Below are 24557 nucleotides of genomic sequence, written 5' to 3' on the forward strand. Positions count from 1 at the left end.
GGAAGACTCTAGCTATTCAGCTGGCTATTTGAGCATCTCCAAGGCTCCCTCTTTTTTAGTAGCTACATGTTTTTTCAGACCCAGCATTTGACCTATGGAGAGTCATGAGTAAAGGAGTTCGTAGTCGTAATTCTTCCAGTGGAGTGGAAATTTATTCTGGTCCCTGGCCTGACAGTGCCAACCAGTTCACGTGGGTAGTCCGGTTTTATGATTTCTGCAGGTCTGGAGGACACCATGCAAAATGGCCCCATCTACCCTCTCCATACATTTTGGGTAATCTTTGTTGATTACATACTGGCAATCTGGAGAGAAGGATGAAGCCTATAATGGATGGGGCGGCAGGTAGTATCAGAAAGCCTGGCATTTGTCTCCACTGCAACTTTTTTAGGCATCACAAGCAAACATAGGAATATAGAAGGATCCCAGGGACTTGCATCATCCAAGAAGTGAAGGTCTAGGAATACAATGTACTTTTTTCACATTTAATGTATTATTCAGCTCTTTCTTGTGAAGGAGTTTCCTATCATTTTTGAGGGCAGTTAAAAGCATTACTACCTGGTTTTAGGGAATATTACTATGGACTCTGGGCATTCAAAGAAAGAGGAAAAAGGTCAACATATTTTGTACCTCTCTTACTCAGTTTTCACGCCTTATTCAAGAATTAGTCTTAGGAATTCCGTTTCCTTAGCAGGTCACGTGAACTCACCTCAACTCTGTTGTCAGCCTTTACTGACTGAGCCTGAAAGAGGACGTCTGGTTCTAGATGACTTACTGATTTCCTCTCTTGGAATCTGCAATTTGGATCCAGAAGATCTAGTCAGTGTTGTAGGAGCTCGAAGTGTACTGCCTTCCACGTTCATTCAGAAGCAGAAAGAGGTTGTCTGCAGGAAGGCAGAGAAGAGGAGGTAAAGGGGCTCAGAAAGATGCCAGGGAGGGGCTGGGTGGTAGATGTGCATGTGGAGGGGGCAGGGAAGGAGGAGCAAGAGAGGGGGACAGAGGGAGACTGCTGGAGACTAACTTGGTCCCTAACTGCTTGCCTCTGTGTTTTAATCCAGTCTACATGAGTTTGTTCCTGTCAGCAATTTATACTTAAGACACTATGAATATATCTGGTAAGTAAATGAAGCATTCCTTCCAAACTATAACAATGCCTGTCATTATAGCATTTGATAATATTTTGATGAATAAATTAAACTTTCTATGCATTTAGGAACTTTTATTATGTACTTACTACATGGTATGTATATATGTATATGAAATACTTATATACAGATGTATGTGTATATATGTATGTGTGTATTCTATTTTTTTAGGGAACGCCCTCAAAGAAATTCAACAAGTAGTGCCACTTTCTTATGTTCTCCCCATGCTGAAGAACCAACAAAAACTTCCTAGTAATATGTCTTTTGCATAGTGATTAAAAACATGGACTCTGATGTAAGCCTGACCGAAATGTTACAAGGATTAAATAAGTTAATTTATGTGCAGAACTTGGAACCATTTCCTAGATATAACACATAACAAGCATTCAAAACTATTATGGCTTATTATTATAATGCCTATTTTCATTATAATTATTACAGCATATAATAAGCATTCAAAGCTATTGTTAACATCATTATTAATATCATCATTATTAGAAAGTTGGTTTAGTCCCTGGAGAACTTGTTAGCAAGAGGGAGCTACAAACCTAAAAGAGCAAATCCCTGTTTTCAAGGCCCACTAAACTGATTATGGTTAGAAAACAAATCTGCCAAGCTCAGCAAACAAAAACAACATTAAGCTTAGAATGAAGTTTTCTTCCATTTGGGAGCCAGGTAAGCAGTGGAACGTGGAGCTGAAGAAGGCTGCACAAAGCTGAGGGCAAGCGCAGCACAGATGCTGTTTAGCAATTTGACAAGAAGACACTGACCAAGACCCTGTGACCCCAAACAGCATATACTATTTCATAAAAAGCCACAAAGAGACTATTGGGCATCTCCTTTGGAAGATGTATGAGAACAACATAGGATCAAGGGTAACTGGTATGGCCAGAGACTTGAGAAATATGAAGAAGTGCTCAAGTCAAATGCTTTCTTGATTTTTGCTAAGGCTCTCTGTGTGTGGCCAAAGAAACAAGGATTATAGGAGTGTACTCTTTTCATTCTACATCCACCATAAATTAATTTTCTTAACCATTAGAGTACTTAAGATAACCACATATTATTATTTAATGTACTTCCTAAGGGGTTTATCAAAGTCTTAGAATAAGTGTGGGTAAACTGTTCTGTAAACGATCAGATAGTAAATACTTTAAGCTTTGTGAGCCACTGTTTCTCTTTCATAGTTACTCAACTTTTCATGCCATTGTAGCACAAAAAGCAGCCATAGGCAATACCTAAATGAGTGAATATGACTGTGTTCCAATAAAACTTTATTTACAAAAATAGGTGCTGGGCTGGATTTAGCTTATGGAATACAGTTTGCCAACCCTCATCTTAGAAAACTTCAACCAATTTTCCCCTATAACTTTCACTTCCAGTGAGTACTTACAAAGGAACTTGCTAGAAACTTCAAAAATCCTTATTCTCTAATGGTTGATGGAGGGGGAAAGCCCACCCTGCTAGAGCACATATCGTGAAGGACAAGGACACATGATTAGCATGCACAGCTTCAAGTCACATCTCAGAAGTGGCATGGTAGAGAAGAGGGAAGAGCAGAGACAGGAGGTGCCATTGCCCTAGACATTCTTGTGCATGTGTCACAGTGGGTCTTTGGCAAATCTAGGCTAGAGAACAGAAATAAAACAGATCAAGCTGGGACATTCCTACTAAGGTGAGACTGGAGAAAGGCAATTTCATAGGAAAAACTCAACAAATAAGGTTAAATGACCAAAGGGAAAGGACTCAATACTAACATAGGACAGAGTTACTGAACTGTGAATGGCACAGAGACATAGGATATACCTCTTCCTTGCAGGTGAGGCCCCAACACAGAGCCTGCACCAGAAAACACTCAACAAATGTTTGCCAATCAAGTGTCAACAAGGAATGCAATCTAACCATACCAACCAACCATATAATTCAGGTGGTGGTCATCGGTGGTGGTCATCATTAAACACTTTGTCTATATGTAGAAGACGTCCAGTTCAAAAGGTGACCATATAAGAATACAGTCTAGTTCTAGAAAGTAAAAAGCAAAGGTCAAGCAAAACCTGTGAACAACTTGTAGTGAAGAATAGGATTTCAGTTTTCAAAATGAGTGCTAGCTAGAGCAATAGATAAAATGAGGAGGAAAAGTCCTGCCAGAGCTCCAGATAGGTCAACACTGGAAGAGGAAGAGTCATAGGAATTAACATATCTAGGCAAAATATGGGCACCTTATGTCTACAGTACTGGATTCCAATATGGTTGATAACAAACGGGACCAGCCAAAGGGAATTCAAAGGAAGTCAAACAAGGAATCCTTCAGACATGACTGGAACATTGACTTCTAAATGTAGAAAAGATTCTTAGCTCCAAAACTCAATAAAGCCAATGACATATTATCAAATTTTCAGGGCCGATTGCCAGGGAAGAATAAAGTTTATAGACATGGGTGTCCTTTGGATAAAGCCAATAGTGAGAGAGGACAGAGGTTGAGATGTTGAGTTACAGTATAATCACTAAGATCATGGACCTTATAGTCAGATCATCCTGGATTTGAACTCAGATCATCCTGGATTTGAACGTTGATTCTGCCACTTACTGACTCTACCACATTTAGTTTTGCTCTTAAACAAGTTATTTAACTTATTTATCTTAAGTTGGCTTTCCTATAAAATGGGTATTGTAATAGCATGTCATAAGATTACTGTGAAGACTTGAGAAAAATATACAAAGTGCTTTATGTCTGAGTATGTAGTAACTGAACAATAAAGGAAAGACTTTAGGAAGAGAAAAACTAGCAGGGATCTGAGTTTGGCATTTCCTACATTCATATTTGTTAAAGCACATCTAGATTTCTCAAAGCACAAGGCTAGGAGTGCTAAGCCCATTTTTACATTCTCTTTCCTATTTTGACAAGCGCCAACACTCTTGGACGCTGCAACTGTGGCTAAAGGCAATTTCCAGGAAAGACTGAGTGCCTCCAGCAAACCAGAAATCAGTCTGTGGGTTTGGGTTGAAGCTTAGAGGCTGCTGCACTGTGGGGTAGACTGTCAAATTTCCAACTTGAAGAAAAATAGATGAGCTCCAGCATTACAAGAAGAAAAATTTTTTTCCCCAAATCTCTTTCAAAATCAGCCATTTCTCTCTCTTAGATTTTTTCCTGAAGCCATGAAATGAGCCAAGCATGAAATGGTTGTCCTTAAAAGGCTATTTGTCAGAATAGTTCTCCCAGTCCTGTTATGGTTTTAAACTGAACCTTTGGAAGGGTCAAGAGAACACTAGCATGTCCCAGTATTCAATGTATCCATGGATTCATCAGTGACAGCTTTTATTCTTAAGAATTTTCTGGGTCACGGTGACCGTTTCCTCCTCAACCAAGGGTCCCGACTGGACTGAAGATAGAGGAGGACTCAGTATGGGGACAGTATTCTCAGTCTCCCACAGCTCCCTGGACACAGTGGGCTTCAGAGACTTACTTCCGAAAGAATGTTCTTTATTTTGTCTACCAAGTAATTAATCAGAGTAAATAGCACTAGTAAATGACATATTGCCTCATGCCAACTGCCTTTTGGAGAAAATTAAAACCAGAACTCAGGTGCTATGAAATCTTGTGAAAAATGGCATTTTCTTTTTCCATCTTTTTCTAGCTGTAAGATGGTTTGGGCTTCCAACTAAGTTCCATTAAACATTTCAAATATGTCTTCATTGTGATTAAAAGGCACTTAAAACATCTTCCAAGCTACCTGTGTGATAATAATTAATTCATGCCAAATTTAAATACCGTCTTCTTTAGTTTCCTGAATGAGAGGAAAAAAATCAAATTAAAAAGAAAACAATACTTTTAGTTTATACATTTACTTATTTGAAACGATTGAACACAAGACCTACATAGCCTTGAGGCACTGCAACACGTAAATTATGCTTTCAGTCCTGCAGAATCAATATCGTCATTTGTTACTAATCAGTCACCCAAACAGAAAATATCAACAGCACAAGGACATTTCATTGGAATTTTCTCTTGGACCTCCTATATCACAATCAATGGGAATATTGCTCAAAAATGGTGATAGCTTGGTCCCACCCAAAACTTAATTAATTAGAATATCTGGAGTTGAGACTCAAGAATCTGCTCCTTGGCAAATATGCTAATTCCTGAACAATATAAAATTTGAAAACCAGAATTAGGGATTCTGTTCTGACACTAGATTCAATAGTCAAAGAACAGGATTTTAAAAACAGAATTACATAAACTTAATGACTTATTTTTTGACATTATAATATAATTAAAATATTGTATTAATAATTCAATATTATTGCTTTGTCACAAATAGTTTTATTATATTAAAATATTATATTAGTAATTTCTTTTTTTTGAGGTATAATGGCACAACAGTTTTAATACAACCACCAATCTTCACAAAATAACTTTAATACTTTGTGCCTGAGCTAGCAGCATTTGCACTGTGACATTCCTATACATACATAAGCATTTTATCCAAGTACAAATGTTAAAAGTAGAGTAACTTAAGCAGTTGCCTTTGCAAAGATAAATAGACACTGTAGGTCATTTTTCTTCTCGAATCATTTTTGCTGCATAGTAAATTGGAACTACATGTCAGTGTAATGTTACTGATCTATAGAATACACTTTGAATTGTGAGGTATGGCAACTCCCTATGAGACAGCTAACATGTAAACCTAAATATTTTGAGTGATTTTTTTTTTTTAGCTGCCATGGATGGGTAAGATAAAAAAACCCCAGCATTCGAAGACCCTAGAAACTAATTTCTCTAATCAATAAAAAAGAAAAAAGATTTTAGTAACTTTCAGCTATTTCCTATTATTTCCTTTTTGGAGCACTGATGAATGGACGAAATAAATATTGAAATGAAGCTAAGTTTGTTATGAAATTATGGTTAAACAGTTATTTGGAAAAAAAAAAAACCCACCAGGTAACTGCTCATTTACTTTACATCAAGTTGAGATTTTGATGTCTCTATATTTGCATCCCAACTTTATAATTCAAGATTGTAGTTAAATACTTCTAAGTCACTTGAATTACCATGGTAATAAGACAATTAGAAACCTTACATTTTCTTTAAAAGGACATGCTTAACATTTTCTGACATTACTTCTAAACTCAGATGAAGCGCAAAATCCTCCCAAAACAAATATTCTACTCAGAAAGTTAAGTGGTTGAGAGCTGGTAGCAAAAGCTATCATGGTTTAACTTTTCCAACATAGAGTAGATACAAATAAGTGCTGTTTAAATATTTGATAAGAAATTACCACGAACCAATGAAATAAAAATAGAAGATTAAAATACTACCATTCCAGTTTGAATATTTTCAATATTTATGTTTCATACTTTCAAAGTGGACAATAAATAGTTTTTCTATGTTTTGATGTGATGTCATTTTAAATTCTGTGCCCAGATTAATATTTACTGTTTAAAATTGGGTGCTATATCACTCATACATTATTTGAATATTCTAGAAAATGAATCATGATTGGTTAACTATCACAAAACAACTGTGGAAATAAAGGAATTATGGAAATAGAGCCCAATAGAAGAATAGGCAGAGCTACCAGAAGAACTAGCTCAACATGAGGTGAAAGGATGGACTCAAGATAAAACAAACTTGTAGCGTTCTTATATGAAAGAAAGAATAAACATTCTGTCCATATTAATTAGTACTCAAGAAGATGACAATCCCTTTTTCTAGTGTTTGTGAGAGACAGTCTTTACTATACAGTGCTGGGCAGGCACTTCAGTAACAACATAAAAGTTATAGTGGTTAGGAAAAGCAGAAAATTACCAGCTATAAATAAATAAATAACCAAACTTGTATTCGTGGCCAGACTACTGGAGAGGATATGTGTATTTAAGAAATTAATTTTAAAAAATCTTAACTGCCTCATTTTTAAGACCTAAATGGACTAGTATGAAGATCCTTGTGAGCAGTTTTTGCTGAATGAAGCATCAAAGCTTAACAGACTGCAAAACAGACTTTGCTGATCTACCTAATAGTGATCTACATACAGGAAAGCTGTGTTATCTGGCACTTTACCAACTGGAATTTCAGAGCACTCAATGCAAATCTTAACTGTACTAGACCACCACACCCAGTGACCTGGTCACACAACAGAACATGAGATCACATGGGATTAACAATATGCTGTTGTTAGGGTGGTAAAAACAGGAGAAGGGAAGGGAAATCAGAAAAGGAATACCACCTGGATCAACAGGAATTAACAATTAATTAACAACGCAATTTTGATTCACTTCCACTCTCCTGCTATGCTGGATAAAAAAAACTGACACTGTATTGTTACATCTCAGGGAGGAAAGCAAAGTAGGTAACTTGGTGTAGTAGGTTACCTTGCATAGTACCTGTTGGTACTAAGGGAATGTATGGAAAACATTTCCATCAGTAGAGCACCTCCAGAGAGGACTGAGAAGAGTGAGATACAAAGGAGTTTTGTTTGTGCTACCCTAAGTCATCACCTATAAAATGTTAAAAGCACTCCTATCCTCCCCAACATCATTCTTAAAATAGCAAAAGTTTTTCTTAGAACAATTTTTATATGTATAAATAAAAACATGGAGAACCTAGGATCCATAAAGTGACTCTAATGTAAATTATGGGGGGAATTTGGATTAACTCAATGTAAAGATTACATTGTATTGATTACAATACTAATTTATAATACAACGAACTCTTCCACACTTTCTCCAATAACTGCATCCTCAAAGAAAAGCTTCAAAGTCAGAACAAACTCACAGAATCATTAAGACAGTATAAAATGGAGTAAATGTTCCATATTCCAAATAGTTTTACTAAGGTTTCTCCAAGCCTTAAAGACTTTCAGTTTGAGCTAATTTATGATTTAAAAAAAAAAACAAAACAGAAATTGCAGGGAAATGTCCAAAACTTTTCACTGTTCTACATACTAATTTAGAGGTCATGAGGATTTTTTTTTTAATTTTTTCTAATGAGGCAAGGCACTTTTGGGGGGGCTTTGTTTAGAAAAAATAGTGTTACATTGGTTTATTATATTTACTATTTAGAATCATTTTGGACAAAGCAAAAACAGTCTACATAACTCTGAAATGAACAAATACAACATCTGGCTTTTAAGAATGTTAAAGGAAAGTCACTTGAAAGTTTAAAACTCCTTGTTTTTGAGCATCTGGTATTATAAAGCAAAATACCTTCCTTTTTTCATTAAACTTTTTTTCTGTAGAATAAAATTAGGAAGGTAATAGGAAAGGAAGCAATCCTTGGATCATGTTAAAGTAAGGATAGCTGGCTAATGTCATGATTTGAAGTTTATTAATAAGGGATCAAGAAGTTCAAAAAAACAAAGGTAATTTAGCTATTGAATTATACTAAAAAAGAAATGTGGCAGATCCCTGCCTTTGTTAATGTTTATGTAAGAGGCTGCATCATAAAACTGAACTGTAAAATTATTTTTAAATATGTAGAACACAAAATGAATTTTTAGCAAATGTTAGGAAATTCTTTTGTTATAAATTACCCAGATTTTATAAACAAATTCCCCTTAACTTACATTTTGTTTAAAGTAATAATTTTATATCATACAAATAAATTTCAGGTATGAAAAGTGCGATATCGCAATACCTCTTTGCAAGTCCAACATTCTTGGTTTATAATAAAACTGTAAAGAATTAAAAAAAAAAGGGGGGGGGGAGTAAAACCATCAGTGCCATCTATTGCAGAAGTCCAGCCTCTTAAAATGTTGCTCAACAAGTTGCAGAGAAACACGTCTGGAAACAACATATAACTGGAAAGAAACTACTTGTGTTTTTACCATTTTACATTATTACTGTCTCTAGTATTTTCTCCTTCCCAAATAGAAATTCACATCCTCTATAACGTTGCTCTTGAGTCAGCCATTCTGCGCAGTCGCCACTTGCCTGTTTCCAAAATATTCTTCTTCATGTGTTCTCTTCAAACTGCCTGTGGTACCAGAATGAACAGATAACGACCTTTCTATCTGAAGTGGCGACATCATCTGTACTGTTAATTTTTCTAAATAGATGGCTTCATATTCCTGAAGTTGATGGACAAATCCAGCACTAGGATTAATACAAAATCTTCTTTCTTGAACGTAGGCATATGCATCTCTGTACTTCATTCCAAACGTTACCATAATGTATGCAATAATAAAGGCAGCACTCCTGGAGATCCCTCCATTCCCATGGACAAGAACTTTTCCTCCACTTTGTAAGCTCTCATCAATAAACTAAAGTCATGGGGAAAAAAAGTATTATATTTTCAACTGGATTATCTGCGATATCCAAAACTAAATATCTAAATACTTGTTGAAAGTTGGGTTTAATAGTTTGCTTCAATATTTTGTCTTATACATATTATATGAGTTATTCCGTATTTCTTTATTAGAGGTAGCTTGCTTTTCAGAGCTGAAGAATATGGGCCTAAAAACAGTCCAGGTAAAATTTCCTACATCTCTCGTCTCACAGGATAGGTCCACTCCTCGGCGGCTTCTTTGCACTGTGGGAGCGCGGGCAACTCCAGTCTCACGTCCTCCACGGTCCCGGCCGCGAGCTTGGGGGTGGGAGCGGGATGTGGGGGGGAGTTACGCGGTCGGCCCGACCCTCGGGCTGGCAGTGGCGGTGAGAGGTAGCAGGACGGGTAGACCGGAGGCCTGAAGGGTAGACAGCGGGCTTACACTAAAACACGCAGACTAAAGGGTCCCAGCGACTCCGGCGGCGGCGGCGACAGCCGGGAAGAGGAGGTGGGGCGGCTCGTGTCCGGCCGCCATGCTGCTGCCGTCTCCCTTCCCGCGAGTCTCCGCGCCCCTCGGGCCGCCCAGGTTCCGGCACCAGCACGAGCCCTACAACCGGCTCCCCTCCTTCCTCCCCACCCTCCCTCTGTATTAGTAATTTCTTAAAACCAAATCATTTTTTAAAATTCTGAATCAAATATGCAATGTATGTATCTTTTCTTATTGGCACCATATATATTACACTTAACTGGAAATTTGTTTTAAAAATTACCTTTCACTAAAAAAATGGGAAAATTTAATGAAAATATATGAGACTATTGCCAAGCACTGGATATTAGGAAACAAGGTGCTCTTCTCCTCAGAGAAGAAACACAGAGAGTGACTCCTACAATTTCCCTGGCTTTACTTCTGTAGGTACTTCCAAGAACTCAGTTCTGGGAGGATGGAATGAACCAGAGCAAGGCAGTGCTGGGTTGAGGAAATAGAGATTTCAGTGTAAGAAAGTTGAGGCAGGAAGAGTTTTCTGGCCAGGGAACTAGAAGAGGTGATTTATGCAGAGAGAGTACGCCAAAAATCTGTGTAGGGGTCTACTTGGGTCTGTCGCTAAACACCAAGCTCTATGTGCATCAAGTAAAGCTCTGTCATCCCAAGCAAAAATGAACCAGCTAAACCAAAAACTATCAACTACTGGGAGGTCGTCAGCTACATAATTCCTGAACTTACATAGGGGTGAGAGGTATTCATAACTCAGGGTATTGCTTAGATACCGCAGAGGATCAGACCTTAATTGTAATGCTAAACTAGTTCTGCAAGAAAGGGTATTCTAAAACCTTCTGAACAAAGATTAAAACTAACCTAAAAGGATCAAGTTGATTGTCAACTAACTTATCTGCCTGCCAAAATAAACGTCAAGAAGTTTTAAAAGAAAATGACAAAATTCATATACGTTTATACAGATTTTTATCTATCTATGTATCTATTTTCACATAATACATGACATCATAATGGCAAGCAGCTGATCCAAAATTAATAGACATGTGAAGACAGAAAAATCTGTACATAAAAACAGACACAGAAATGACACAAAGGAATTAATAAACAAGGACTTTAAAATTGTATATATAAGATGAAAAAATTAACCAAGTAGACTTAATAGTACATTTGTATTTGACACTGAAGTATATAGATCAGTGAATTTAAAGACATAACAGTAAAAACCATCTAAACTGAAGCAAAGGCAGAGAAAAATAAAACAAAAAAAAGACAAGAAATGAAAACTCCTCAGTGATTTGTAGAGTGATAGCAAGTGTCAAAGATGCATGGCATTTGAGTACAGATAAAGAAGAAAAAGAGGATCAAAAGAATGTATAAAAAAATGGCTAAAATTGTTTTCAAACTGACGAAAATCCAAGAAGCTTGATGAACACTAAGCGAGATAAACAGAGAGAAAACCATACCAAAGAATGTGCTGGAAAACAGTGATAAAGAGAAAACTTCAAAGCTGCCAGAGGAAGAAATCACTATATATATTGGAGTACAAAGATAAGAATGATCCCTGACTTTTCATCAAAAAAAAAAAAAAAAGGTAAATGAGAAGACAATGGAAAAAAAATCCTTAAATTGCTAAAAACACTCAGAATTCTACATGCAGCAAAAATAAAACTAAAAACATTTTCATACAAACAATACTTAAGAGAATTTGGTGTCAGCAGATCTGCACTATAAGATACATTAAAGAAAATTCTTCGAATGGGAAGCTGGCTCTTCAAAAAGGTATAAAGAGTGTGAGAAATGTTAAAAGTGTGAAAAATTTTTTTTCTCATTTAAAAAAGTTCCTTTGATTTGAGGCCATAGCATTAGACTTATAATAATGAATTGTAAGATATGCAGCAGTAAAATATATGATAACAATTGCACAAAGAATAGGAGGGTGAAATGGAAGTATATTATAAGATTCATGCATCATACATGAAGTGCTGTAATAATATCTTAAGAAAGACAATGATTTATTAAAACTGCATATTGTAAATCTTAGTTCAGCTACTAAACAGCAAAACAGATACAGCTTATAAGAATAGACATAAAACCAAATAATTAAAAATACTCAATCTGAAAAAAAAGAAAAGGAGAAAATAAATGAAGAGCAGATGAAACAAGAAACAAATAGAATGATGCTAGAAGTAAACACATCCAGATCAAAAAATAAATACAAATAGTCAGTGTACTCCAAATAAAATGCAGATTGTTAGACTGATAAAAAGGCAATACTCAATTATGTTCTGTTTATAAGAAATGCACTTAAAATATAGAAACTATATTTTTAAAGTAAAATGATGGAAAATGATATATAATACAATTTACTAATCATAAGAAAGCAGCATTGGCTATTAAATATTAGAAAAGTAGACCTCAGAGCAAGGAATTTGATCATTCTTAAGGAGACATTTTTAATAACAATAAAGGGACCAATTCATTAAGAAGAATAAAAATCCTAGATGGTATATGTACCTAACAGAAAAGCTCCAAAATTTTTGTGTATATATATATATACATACATACATACATACACACACACACACATATAAGCAAATACTGAACAGCTGAAAGGAGAAATAGACATGCACAATTACAACGTGGCTCTTCAACACTCTTTCTTCAGTGAAACACATAGGCAGCATATCAGCACAGGTACAGATGATTTGAACAGTGCTTCCCACCCACTGACCTAATGCACATTTATAGGACACTTTAACCAACGATAGCAAAATACACATTTTTTCCAAGTGTCCACAAAACTTTACTAAGGCTACAAACAAATCTCAATAAATTTTTAAACAATCAAATTGACACTATTTAATCAGACCATTGTGGATATAGATTATAAATTTTAAGAAAGATACCTGAAAACTCCCCAATAGGTGGAAGTCACTTTTTGAAATAATGGAAGTGTTCTATACGTTTGTCAAACATGTTGACTTATATTTTTAAATCAGTGCATCTTATTGCCTGTAAAAAATACTTTTTCTAATTTGGTTCAATATTAACTAAAAGTATACCGAAAATTACTTATGTGACCCTTTTAAAGTACTGTTGGGCGTCTGTACCCACAGAAGCCACGGACAGGTACAGCCTCTGTCTGGGAGAGCTTTCAGTCCCCTGGCGGTCCTATTTCCCGTAGTTCTTTGGGCTTTCAGGTGTTCTCACACTCTTATTTACACAGAATGCCATGCTCCTCTATCGGTATATTCAAATTACACGCCACGTTTTTCTTTCAAAGTCAATTTTAAATGCCACAGCTTCCATGAATCTTTCCCATGTTTGAAGTAATCTTAGCCTAGTCTGAGCTCTTATGTTAAATTATCTGTTCCTCTAATGGTATTTGTATAACCTACCTTGCATTATTCATGAAGTAGCCCATCTGACAAGAATTCAAACTCTTTAAGTGCAAGACCTTGTCTTACTAACTTTTCTATGTGTGCTATCATTTAGGAAAGTGCCTGGGTCATAGTAAATGGGTATTTATTAAATGAATGAATACATGACTATGTCATTGTAATCTGTATATAATCATGGTCTACATTTTAATATTTTATTAAAATTCACTGAATTCTCTACTTGTAATTATTGAGTTTGAGTCACTTATAACCCTACCATATCTAATTCTAGCTTGCAGCTCCTATGATGCTCCATGCTCACAAGCCAGATAATCAAGCTTATTAAAGACTGTGCATTAAGTAAATGTAATTAGGCACTTAGGGAGGGTGTAATGACTTTTCATACATTAAAGCATGGCTTGAGACTTCGGGCTTTAAATCTAATTGCCTAGAAGGACTATTTTGTCAACATCCACATTTGGGGTAATATTTTGAAGATTAAACAATGGTTTCCAGAAGTCTAGCCTCCATAAGAATAGGGTATCGCTTGCTAGAAAAAGCCTTCCTGTTATAGAATATGGCCATTCTACACTGGATATGTGTCCTCTTTGACAAATGAATTCTGGTGTTCAGGACTCAAAACAAGACAGCTGTCACAGCACCACTAAGGATTCCTCTAAATTGCAGCAGATGGTGCTACTTATTTGGCCATCTAATGCTATTCTGAAGTATCAGTTGGCTAACTGCTGTGGTGGAGGTATGAAAACAGGAGACGTATTTAGAGCCAGAGGATGCAAGCACAAATGTTTTGGGACACAGAGTTTAAACTGATATGGAAAAATTGTATCCAGCAAATTGCCAGGCCAGATTCATTAAACGGTGTGTTTGAAAGCCCATCTCTCAAATGAAAGCAGTCATGGAAAATACAACTTCTTTGACCAGCTGTACTATAATCTCTTCCCTGCCCTTTTCCCCTGAGAGGCACACATGCTTACGGGCAAACTCACACATGCACACACACACAGCATACGTATTCCTACACATACAGTTGCTAACCAGTCTGCAATTTAAATTTAACACTACTTGGGAACTAGCTGGGTCACCTGTGGCTGGTCAGTGGAAGTATACACAGCCCACGTCAGTGGCCTTTCTCAACCCTATTTTTAAGCTACTCTGTTGCAGCTTTTTATCAGTGTATAGCCATCTGGCTTTCTGCATCACAGAGATATGGAATATTCAGGCCATGCCTTTGGCCACTTCCATGGCAGCTATGGCCCTTTTCAGAATTAAATCTAGTTAATGAACATTCTGCTTACCACTTCCCAGAGTACAATTTTTAAGTAATTTCTTAACTTTAATTTATATCATTAACTATTTACATATGAAGTTTAAAGATAGCTTACAATAGCTATTAAATGGAATACGAGTGCAGTGTAAACTCGTTTTGTAAAGTCAGTAAATTCCTATTATGTGTATAGTGAGCTACTTTCTTACTTGAGAAAAATGGACAAATTAAATTATTCCACTGAACAGCAATTTAAATTAGTGCACTACATTATCTAAAAGGAAGTAACATAAAAAGTGAAAAATACACAGAAAATTTGGAGATCATTTCCAGGCCTCCGTTTGGAGGCCTAGCATTTTTGTGGCACATGAATTAGAAATAACAAAATGGAAACTAAAATGACATCTATAAATAAACATAAGTAAATAAATGTACCAGCTTTGTGTGACTTACCGATAAAAGCAAGTGAGATTGTCAAGGAGAAAAAAAGCCTTTAAAGCACAGGAGTGCTTACCATAAGGAAGAGAAAGACCCCCCAAATTGATCAAGTTCAAAGGCAAACTAAAAATTAAAACAGTAATGAATCTTTTTTTGTTCTTTTTTTTTTTGGTGGGGGGTAAAACTAGGTTTTTATTTATTTATCTTTAATGGAGGTACTGGGGATTGAACCCAGGACCTTATGCATGCTAGGCACACATGCTACCACTGAGCTATACTCTCCCCCCAAAATTAAGACAGTAATAAATACACGTATACATGCCTACATACCTACATACATAAACTCTTACAATAAACCGGTCAGTTATCCCAGAATGAACTCACAGAATGAAAGGTGTAAAACGTTTTTAAATAAAAGCAAAGGAGGCTATCAGCTACAGAACAGGTGTGGAGAGGACAGTCAGGTTCACAGCAGGCGAACTGCCCTGGGGACTAGTCAGCTGCAAGCAGACAGGCTTGCGAATGCTTTTCTCCTCATGGGAGAAAATATTGTCAAGGATCTCTCTACCAAATTATCTTTCCAGCAGGTTCTAAATCCTTGAAATGCCTGTAAGAAAAGCTAGGCGCCAACGTGTCTTCTGCACTATTAGGACAGTAAGAGCCAGCAGAAATAGCAGTGCTCTCAGTTGTCAGCGTTTATCAACACAGTCTCTTGTCTGACAGCCCCTGTCATAACTGATTCCCTTTCATCCCAGGTTAACTCTTGGCCTTGACTTGAGATTTATGGTTCAAATTGTTTAAATCCTATTAATTTCTCTTCATGGAAAAATCTATTGCTGACTTGCTGTCTGTCTTAGTTGATCCCTACCCCATCTTCCATCCTTTGCTACCATCCACCTATCCAATACTTACTTACACAGTGAATTAGACTTGATACCCAATATGTAAATTTCCATCTACATTTCTGGTTTCTATTTACATTTCAAGCCTCCAAAACTCCGCCTCGGTTTTAGTTCATTCCACACTATCTGGAAAAAGTGCTACAAATATGGAAGCCAACAATAGCAACATCACCATATACACAGATAAAATGAACAAACTAGACATAGTTTGTGTTGTAATAGTTAACATTTACAGAGCACTGAGGGGAGAGTATAGCTCAAGTGGTAGAGCACGTGCTTAGCATGCATGAGGTCCTGGGTTCAATCCCCCGAACCTCCTTTAAAAATAAATAAAACTTAATTACTCCCCTCCCTGCCAAAATGAAATAAATAATACAATAATAAATAAATAAAATATTTAAAAATATGTACTGTATAGCACAGGGAACTAATTTCAATATCTTCTAGTAACTGATGGTGAAAAAGAATATGACAATGAATATATGTATGTTCATGTATCACTGAAACATTATGCTGTACACCAGAAATTGACAACATTGTAAACTGAATATACTTCAATAAAAAATTATATACAGAAATATTTATGCAGTACTAAATACTAAGGGATACTCTATTCTAGAATCTAATTTTTACTTATGTTTTTCATATAACAAGTTACTTTGTAAGTCTGTCTGCATGTCCTGGAGTTATTCTGGGTAGTCATTCCATGAAGGGAGTGCTTTGCTAGGACGGATACTAGAAATATTGTTGAATCAGGAACATATTTGGAGTGGGTCAGGTTGTTCCAAGTTGATAGTAGACGGTATTGTGAAGAAAATATGAATATTTTCATGTTTTTGCCCATTCAGGGCTTTCTGAGCAATGACTGCCAGCAACATTGAGTTAAAGAATGACTAAGCAGAATTCTCTAGAAAAATAGATAAAAACCATTGGAAAAATATAGAGATTTATTTTCCTGAACGCTTACATTTATAATTCATAGAGTGATAAACTCTGGAGCTATTTGTTTACACTTTAAAGGATTATTGTTATAAACCTGGGAATCTCCCCTCTCTCCTCCAAGACAGAATTTGTTTCTATTAGAGAGCAAAGTTTTCTCCCCTTGTCTCTAGGAGGGAAGATCCTATAGAAGCTCTGAAATCTATAATTTTGCAGTTCCTCATCTATAGTGTAAAACCCCCTTTGCACATGCAGGTAACATCTTCCTCAAGTGAGGGAGAGTACTAATGCTGAGACTGCTATGTGAATAAAATAATTAAACCTCCAGCATGAAAAATGCAAATATTAAAAACTTGCCAGTTATAAATAATAGTGTTCCAGGGTCTGATTAGCCAGTATATTTGTTTGACATGAATGCTTCCTAGAACAAATACTTCCCATGTTTGTTTGTGCAAGATGTTAAGTGTTGCATAAGTAAAAGCATCACAGAATTAAATCAGTTTGAGAAACGGGGCATAGTATGTCTCTATCTGGGATGCTGACAGATTGGGTTCTGCAAACTTCAGTAGTAACGAAACATGTTTAGTCTTGACTTAGGATTTACAAATCAGAAATACCACTGTGGAATGACCTCACAGCATCTTTTGGTCCCCTTATATGTGTCAAGAGTATCCAGAAATTAGTGCCATATTCATAGGTGTATTTTCTGTCTACATATCCAGGAAGGGTTACTAGTTGGTGTTATCTTTTGTCCCATTGTTCTCAAAGTCTTAGAAATCATTCTCCTGACCCTCTCCTGAAAGCAACTACTATTCACAAAGAGCCGTGATTTTCAAAGTCGACAGCACATTAGAATCACTCAGGCAACTTTTAAAAAATACCAATGCCCCAAACCATACCAATTAAGAGAGCCTCTGAGGATGTCTGGGAATCTGGAAGACTTAAAAGCTTCCCAGGTGACTCTAATGTGCAGCCAGGCTTAAGAACCACTGACACAGAGCAGTGGTTCTCCAACTTTAATGAATGCAGGCATCACTCGCATATGAATGCAGATGTCTGCAAAGCTTATTATTAAGAAGGTCTGGGGTGAGCTAGAAATCTTTCTTTTAAAGCAAACACTGCAGATGATTTTGATGCAGTTCCTCAATGGCCACACTTTGAAATACGTTGATATGGGCTGAACCTACCATTCTACCTGCTTCGTGACAGTTAGTCAAGAATCCATCTCCTGGAAAACAGAGTGGTGTTCCAACTGTGTCCATGGAACCCCCATTCCACCTCTATTTTCAGACACAAGGGGCTTTAAATTACTCTAAAATTCTAAGAACAACATCCTGACCCACTCTAGCTGTCTCTGGCAGCACTCTGGGTGGCGGTGAGCAATCGCCCCTCCAGCAGCTGGACTCAGCCGCAGGAAGGAAAATGCAGCCACTCTAGGAGTACTTCCCCTTGACTGGTCATAAATCTGGAGTCTCGGGTCAGTTACTCCACCTGTAAAATAGCTTCTTTGCACCTTAGTCGCAAATGAGGGAAAGTCAGACATACACAAATATGAATTTCTTTCAGAAAACCATGGCTAGCCTTCCACTCTTGGTAATGACTGAGTAGCTCCTATTAGATCAAGTTCTTGTAAATGACAACTATAAACTCTGGACAGTCTGTAGAAAAAAATTACCCAAGGCAGCAGAGAAAACAATTTTTTCCAGCTACTAGAGGGCAGTCAATATATAGAAAAAATAACTAGTATGTGGTAAGTTTCTCATTTTTAAAATCTTTTAGCCCAAGAGTAGGACATAGCTGTCATGCAAAATGGCTAAAACACAGAAAAATACACCAGGTTATTGAGGAACCAGAATACAGAATGTGGGGCAACCATCATAACTGGAGAATGAAGCTGAGAATCCTAGAAAAAGGAGAGAGTAGAAGAGCCCCCAGTCCCATAAATGACTCTGCTCAAATCTCTGGCTCACCCCTAAACTACACATTCAAGAGGGCAGCTCCCAAGCAGCGCATTTAAGGCTAAAAACAAAAACAAACTAACAAACAAACAAAAATTGAACTATGAGTTCAGGGTTTGAGTCTGAGTTCTCTTTATAGGAATATATCCGAATCCAAAGTCTGTGCTATACGTGATTCACAATATCCAGTGTACATTCCAAAACCTCATGATCAATTAAAAGTAGAAATATATGACCCATTTTCAAAGGAAAAACAATCTACAGAGCCCAATCTCAATGCAGATGTTGGAATTACCAGGCAAGGATTTTTAAACAGCTCAATAAGCTAAGGGAAAACTATGTATTGTGTGAAAAAATAGGAAATCTCAGCAGAGAAATAGAAATTTTGAAAACAAACAAAATGGAATTTCTGGAAATAAAAACAGAAACATGGTGTCTAATATAAAACATTCAATGAACGTGCCTAATAGCAGAATAAAAAATTTTTAAAGAGTCATTGAATTCAAAGATACTCTAATAGAAATTATCTGATCTGAAGAAGTGCAAAAGCAAAAGATATTAATAAGTTAATAGTGTCTCAGGAGTCTGTGAGAATTTATACCCAAAGGTATAAAATACATATTACTCGAGTCCCAGCAGGACTTTCAGATGAAATATTTGAAAATACAGGAGTCAAAAATTTCTCAGATTTGATGAAAGACAAATTTATAAAGATTTAAATAGAGTGGGCACCAACAAATGCCTCCAAGTACATTAGTCATAGTGCTAAAGACCCAAGATAAAGAGAAAATAAAATCTTGAAAGCAGCCAGAAAAAAAATGACACATTGAATACAGAAAAACAACAATTCAACGAAACATTTGCTTCTTATCAGAAGCAACTGAGACCCAAAGATAACTAACATGTACAGAAGATGGTCCAGAAATAGACATGGCAGTGGGAATAGGGGAAAATACAATAATTTAACAGAGCCATCCACAGAGGTGATAATGGAGAAAATACTGGACTCTCGAGATTATATGATGCAGTCAAACATTACAAAGATGAGATATAAGAGAAAATTCCACCATGAGCCATAAAACACAAATAGAGAATGACACATTAATGTGGCACACATCATCATAGGGTAATAGGCACATGTTACGATACAGTCATACCGTAATTTGAACTTGCACAAACCGTGTTTCTCCCATACGGTGGTATCACGTAAAGAAGCCCGTGTGCTCTGCCCACTCCCCTTCCCTAACTGTACAAGCATGTTCATCTGTCTAAGAGGAGTCGTTCTCTAATCCTAGTTCTGCTCCGTTTGTATAATATAGCTATTATTTCAAAAAACTCTAAAATATTTATGTGCTTTAACACAATAATTTCAGTTTGATTAATTTAGCCCAAGAAAAGTATATGAAATGCAGATAAATATTTACACACAGGTATTTATCAGAGTTTTACTTACACAAAATTTTTAGAAATAATATTAATGGCAGAAGTACAGGCATAATTAAATGACTATGGGAGATTTATGAAGAGAAAAAATATAACTCTAAAAATCATTTGTGTCAAGACTTTTTAATGATATATGAAAATGTTTATGGTATAAAGTTGAATTTAAAAAGTTACCATTACCATTGTCTGAATTACGTTAAAAAAAAAAAAACTGGAAAGAAAATGCTAAATGTCCATATTGCTTGTCTCTGGGTTATGGAATTATTGTTTTGCTTTGTTTAGTTCTGACTTCTTTTACTTTATGGGTAATTTGCAAATATTTCAAAAGGATTATGTCTTATTTTATAATTTAAAAAAAGGAAGAAAGGTAGAAAAATAAACATGGTTCCTCAAAAAACTAGACTATGTCCAGCTGTGAGCTGCAGCTAAAGCAATGAGGTGTGGGTGGGAAGTTGAAATCTAGGTGCAACAGTGGATCAGAAACTAGACAGGGAATCAAAAAATCCAGGCCCCTATGGCTAGTAATGTCAGAGTCAGGACACTCATGATTTGGGGAAACCAGAAAACTGTCAGTCATCGACCAGAGCTATATAAGCAAAGGAAAATCAGATGGATAAAACAGGGTAGGTGGTCAAATATTCAAGTAGAAAGTCAGAAACAAGAAAAGAATAAAAGTCACATCACTGGGGGGCAAAGAGATTTTCAGGGTGAGTTCCTTCAGCAGAAAACGTCATACATGCTCTGGGTTAGAACAGAAACCAGCCTGAGGATTTGGCCACTTCAGAGTCTCTCTAGGAAAGCAGGTAAACTGGCAAACCCAACAAGTAAAGGATAAAGAGGGGGCGTAGATTCCAGTAATCTCCTGTGTAGCCGACATCGGAGAAGAAAGAAGGGGGGGGGGGAGAGAAAGAAAGAGTGAGAGGGAGGGAGGGAGACAGAGAATGAGCTTAAGGGTCCCTGAAAATTGTTGGGTAAAGGAACAAACCAGTGCAGAAGTCAGGGTCCTGGGACTCTGTAGACCTGCAGTGTAGCTTATTCACAAGCATGTGATCTAAAATGTTATTATAGATGAAAGAAGAATTATGTTAAACCCTAGATTATATGTGTTGAATATCTGTAGTAACTACAATGCTTGCTATCTACAAAACATCCCTTTCATTTTCCAGCAGAAGAACAATCTATATTCTATTTACATTATGGGAGTGTGTAGACATTTATTATATTTTTCAGACTGCAGTTCTCTACAATACTTCCATTTATTTCCTTGTTAACATTCTATTTTGGAAACGCCAAGTCTCAGAACTTGCTGACTACATACTCTTCATCTGTCACAAACATTTGCTACAGGTTCATCCTTTGGAAGGCTCACAATCACACAACTGAAAATTTACAGTCTATTACTCACCTACAACCAATGCAAAGTGAAGAGAGGATCTATAGAAGTTTTCCCATGTCTTCACAGCCTTTCACAAATACGGAGAGACACCCCAGCCCCAGCCCTGTGCCTGTAAAATACCTGCTTCCCTCCTGCCCATGTTAATAACACAATAAAGTCCCTATGACAATTTCTTTCAATTTGGCGTTTATCTCAATCAAACGTATCATTAGTTATATTCAGTTCATTTAAAATTAACCACATCTTCTGTTCAGATGCTGCTGGAATTGACCTAGCATGTCTGCAGAGATAATAAGATTAAGGTGAATGTAGTAATGAATAGTATAACACAGCCTAATTATATACCATACTCCCATTCACCTTAATTTGAGAAAAAGCAGAAACTGGATGGAATTCAAAAGGCAGCAGATTGAAAATGGATAAAAAGACTTTTTATGCGATGTATAATCAGCTTTCAGAATTCACTGCTGCAGGATATTTCTCAGGCTAAAATTTAGTAAAGTTTCAAGATAAGAATAAGAATGGCATCTGTGGGTACACTAGCTGGATGTGAATTTATGGAAGCTATCAATCCTCATGCTGGTAGCCATAAAATCATCACCAGCTGGTGCTGGGATGGAAACCCTCCCTGTGGTACCCCTCTGCACAATTGGCCAGATGCATGATGCACTGCTGTTGTTGTACAAAGACAAAAGAACCCAGAGAGCCTTAGGCATTAGCCTTTGCCAAAGGAAAGACTGTGCACGTGATGGAAACTTTCAAGCAAGTCATGAGCTGTGGTCCTGAGTCTCACAGTAGCCTCCTCTATCTGTTTTTTGATCAAATGGCATTTCTTTCGTCATGGTAAAATACAATGATTCCTCCTTTCCACGGAATTTATTCAATGTTATCACAAAATTGGTGTACATTTTATTTGTTAGAAATATAAGGCATCTCTGCTGTGAATATCCAGACCACCTTTCACTGAAAAGTGGCAGGTCCCAAATGTCCCCCTTTTAAAGTGGTAACAATGGCAACGGCGGTGATCGGGGGCTTTTGTTAATGGACAGCATGGCAGGTCTATTTGTTGGCATTCTCCCTGACATCCTGAGCCCTTTAATTCTGTCTGACAGATTCAGGCCATGCTCCAGATCTCACAAAAGAGGTGAGAGTATTGATCCGCCTGTTATTGTTGGTGATTTACTGTTCCATTGCTTTAGCAAATTTAAACACACATGCACACACATAAACACTCACCGCTGGGGTCACAGCTGCTAGATGGCAGAGTAATGAGTGATTATTTTCTTATCTCTCCTACTCTCTGTAAGTAACTTCTCTTGTGGATTCATGACAGTCCTGCAGATTTAAGCCAAATAAATGGTATCTTTTCACCTTAAGGTCAAAGGGTTCCTAAACATGGTAATAAATGCTTGTTGAAAATAGAAACTCATGCATATTGAAAGCTTGCAAAAAGCTTTTTTGACCATTCTATAGTTTAAGATAAATTTGAAAAAATGTGTAATTTTGGAGTAGTCTAATAAAGTGTTACCAAAAGGTAAACAACATAGAAGGTGTTGGTTTAAAATCATGAAGCCATTTACTCTCCAAAGCTCCAGATGGTCATCATGGAACTTTCCTCTTAAATGGCACTGCCTTAGGACACTGCCAATTATAAGCACGTTGCCATTGCACAAAATGGTTTTTTAATGTATTCCACTCTTTCTTCAATTTTTTCCCATTGTTTTATATACTTACAGCATTTTTACCCTCAAAACATGATATGAACAAGTTGTGTTATTGTATTACTGTGCTCAGGCTGTCACAACAAAATAGCTCAGGCTAGGTGACTTAAACAACAGAGAGATTTTATCACAGTTCTAGAGGCAGGAAGTCTAAGATCAAGGTTCCAGCAGGGCTGTTTTCTAGAGAAGATTGTCTTCCTGGTTTGCTGATGACCACGTTCATACCATGTCCTCATGTGGCCTTTCCTCTGTGTGTGCACAGAGAGAGCATGAACTCTGGCATCTCTTCTTCTTATATGAACACAAGTCCTATTAGGTTAGGACTCCATTCTTACGACCTCATTTAACCTTAACTACCTCCATAGAGTTCCAACCTGCAAATATAGTTACACTGGGAGGTCAGGACTGTAAAATGAATTTTGGGGAGAACACAATTCATATTCCATAGCAGCCATCTTATTTTTTTTGACTTAATCCCCCCAATTTTTTTGCCTATATAAAAAATATCCAATTTCCTCTGAGGTGGATGACACTCACTATTTAGATAAGTGCCAATTCTTAGTAAATTGAAAAATATATCACAGGCTCTTAAGGCAATTTCAAAAGAAGTTCTAGACACATGTTGGAAAATGTAACAGATTAAATAAATAGCTTCCTAAAATGACTATATTCTTACCTAGAGAGAATAAGTCATAAGAATTAATCATTTTTATTTGTTCATTTTGAACCAACTTTATATCTTACCAGTGCTTCATTATTCAAGAGAAAAAATGTTGATGCCCTTCTGCAATGGCTGAATAAGCTCCAAAATAGCTTCAAACAGCTCTTCTGCTAATGACAACTATAAACTCTGAACAAAATACTAAAAAACAATATCTTGAGGGCTCTGGAGAGGAAATAAGGCAGGCAGATTCTGAAAAGAAGTTGTCACTAGAAAAATGCAAATAGTACTGCCTTCTGTCCCTATATTCTGATAGAAAGCCCACTGTGTTTATGTCCTGAGGAACCAGGGAATGAAGCCAGCAACCAAAGATGATGGAGAATGGGAGGGAATCATGGAAAAGACAGATCCAGACAGGGGAATCTTCAAACTGTGTGAATGAACTCTGCCCAGGTCTCTGGATAATCCTGAATGATGGATGCATGAAGAAAGCTACCAGTAGACCAGTCAAATGGAAAAGAATTAAACTTAGATTTCAG

General features: G+C 36.7%; 1 pseudogene; it reads right to left on the bottom strand.

Moving 5' to 3' along the window:
- Window positions 1-8887: 8887 nt before the first annotated feature.
- On the bottom strand, window positions 8888-13319 carry LOC102530224 (serine/threonine/tyrosine-interacting protein pseudogene; annotated as a pseudogene).
- Window positions 13320-24557: the final 11238 nt, after the last annotated feature.

Source organism: Vicugna pacos, chromosome 1, assembly GCF_048564905.1.
Source record: "Vicugna pacos chromosome 1, VicPac4, whole genome shotgun sequence".
Classification (NCBI taxonomy): domain Eukaryota; kingdom Metazoa; phylum Chordata; class Mammalia; order Artiodactyla; family Camelidae; genus Vicugna; species Vicugna pacos.